The 2,500-nt window shown below is 38.6% G+C and overlaps 1 protein-coding gene across 1 annotated transcript in view; it reads left to right on the top strand.

Annotated features, from left to right (window-relative positions):
* Positions 1-2,500, top strand: part of LOC122248558 (uncharacterized) — a 47,950-nt gene that overhangs the window by 15,014 nt on the left and 30,436 nt on the right. Inside the window, exon 2 of the mRNA XM_043008651.2 lies at positions 1,412-1,462. The gene's annotated coding sequence lies outside the window, so the exon portion shown is untranslated. The remainder of the gene's footprint in view (positions 1-1,411; positions 1,463-2,500) is intronic.

Raw genomic sequence — 2,500 nt, 5'->3', positions numbered from 1 at the left:
TGTGCCCTCACCCCCCCCTCCTCCTCCTCCTCTCCTCCTCCTCTCCTCCTCTTCCTCTTCGGGGATCGGGCATGAAAGGCATTAGAAAAGGTATATCGAATAGAGTGGAAGTAAATTTTAATAGAGGAGTATTGTGTTGCCTGAACGTATAGCCTTGGTGAAGGGCTATATACGGAACATGAAAGGAGACTAAGCAACGCCGTTCCTGGCAACGCTTGGGTTGTTGGAGAAATGAAAATGGGGATAATGGGAGGACGTGTTAAAGAAAGCAGTAGAAAAAAAAAACGAGAGAAGTGTGTTCAGTAACTAGATATCATGTTACACCTTAGATATTAGTTTTACAAGGATTATATATATATATATATATATATATATATATATATAATTTTTTTTTTTTTTTTTTTTATTTTTTTTTATTTTTTTTTTTTTTTTTATTGCGACAACAGCAGCATTAGGAATCTCTTCTTGTCATTACATTGTTCTCGCTGACTTTTCTATAACAATTTATGAGTCTCCGTTAATTCTAATGCCACTGTCGAATACCTGTCAGCCAGCCGCTGGTACCTCAACTGGGTACCCAAAAACTCGAAGAAAGAAAGGTTTGTATCTCTCTTTCTTTTTGCCGTCCAAATCGTCGTGGTCCAGCCATTCTAGGATTCCACCTCAAAAGCTCACATTTTGCTCACATAATACCGAGCTAATGTCAGGAATTGTGCGAATGGCGCATTCCTGTTCCCAAGTCGCAAGTCCGGGGGTTTACTGGGAAAGGTGGAAGGGAGGATTGCGACACGGAGAAAATTGCCAGAAGCCGTAAAATGTAATAGATTTATGCGAGTTCAGAAAATGGGTGTATTCATTTTACTGTTAGTAAGTCCAAGTTGTTTTAGGGTTCTCGTGTTTGGGAGGTTCTTCTGGTAAAAGACCAATTATTTCCATTTTTGAAAAAAAAAAACAAGTATGATAAGTTTGAGATCTGAAGAGAAGTGTTAATGCGAATTCTTGCTCCGTTTCTTGTTCCTTCCTGTCTAATGACAAGCATTCACGAAACACTTTTTGTATTTTGTTCGGGTTTTATTGCGTTTCTTTTCTTTTCTTTTTTCCTTTTTTTAGGGGGTTGGGGAATTCATGCCTTATTTTTTAGAACAATATCATGGCTAATGGATATCCTAAATAGAAACTATGAAAAATGCAACTAATAAAAAGTTAATTCCTAGAGTTACGCTACGTAGCGACACGGATAGTTTTTGTTATACTTTTTTCGCTGCGGATTTTGTGAAATTTTTGCCCTGCTTTTTCACAAAAAAATATTTAGCGATTGTTAGTGTTTGTTTAACTAATCTTTTTTTCTTTCTTTCTTTCTTTTTTGTTGCTGAACCATTTTATATTGATATCTTTTACCCTTATTTTCCAGACGCAAGGAATCGGACACGGGACTCCAACAACCTGTTGACGTATTCGACTGGTGAGTAAATACAAATTTTGTTACTGCCGCGTCGTTACATTAGTAATTAACCTAAAAGTTGAAGTAGAATATATGTATAAATAGGTGATAATTCGAAATCCATAGTTGTAAAAACGTCAGTTTAACAATGATATGGTAAACATTTAAGCAACGCGATAACTAAGAAAGAAATACTTATCCGGACGCTGATTTGGACATATATGATGGAAAGAAAGAAGGAAATGAACACAGAAAGGGTGGAAGGAAGAGAAAGAGGAAGGCCAGAAAGGAGAAAAAATATAAACGTGTTTGCAAGCAAGTATTGAGACTGTTCTTAAACATTTTATGCGCCATGCAGTAAAATATTGTATTTCGTAATTTCAAGGGGAAATTATTCAAGTAGTATGCATGCCTGGAGGATTATTATCGGTAGGCTATACGCACACGCACGCACACGCGCACACCCACACGCACACGCACACCCACACGCACACCCACACGCACACCCACACGCACACCCACACGCACACGCACACACACACACACACACACACACACACACACACACACACACACACACACACACACACACACACACACACACACACACACACACACACACACACACACACACACACACACACACACACACACACACACACACACACACACACACACACAGACAAGCACACACACACGTCACGTCACGTCACCGAGCAAAATAGATTGCCATTACGTATTGACTCACACATGTTGCAAATTTGCAACATATGTATCAACGATACTAAAATGGCAACTTTATTTTTTTTTTTAGTCAATCTATTTGCATTATCAGTTTTATCAGTGTCGCAGATAAGCACTGTCCCCGTTAAACATACTTCGCCTGTTAGTATTCACCATATACACGAGCACCACACACCTATTTTAATACAGCGAAAAGTCTCACTAACCCTCAGCACCTGCTTGCTAAAATTTCTGATAATTACAGATAATTGCTGCCATTACCTTAATGCAATCAATAATTGATTATAGTGACGGCCATATCATGTTGTCAGTGGC

The sequence above is a fragment of the Penaeus japonicus genome, unplaced genomic scaffold, assembly GCF_977035675.1.
Source record: "Penaeus japonicus unplaced genomic scaffold, GWHDUDI00000001_assembly GWHDUDI00000020, whole genome shotgun sequence".
Lineage (NCBI taxonomy): Eukaryota > Metazoa > Arthropoda > Malacostraca > Decapoda > Penaeidae > Penaeus > Penaeus japonicus.
Note: the sequence above shows the minus strand (reverse complement) of the source record. Positions and strands in the feature narration are given on the sequence as shown.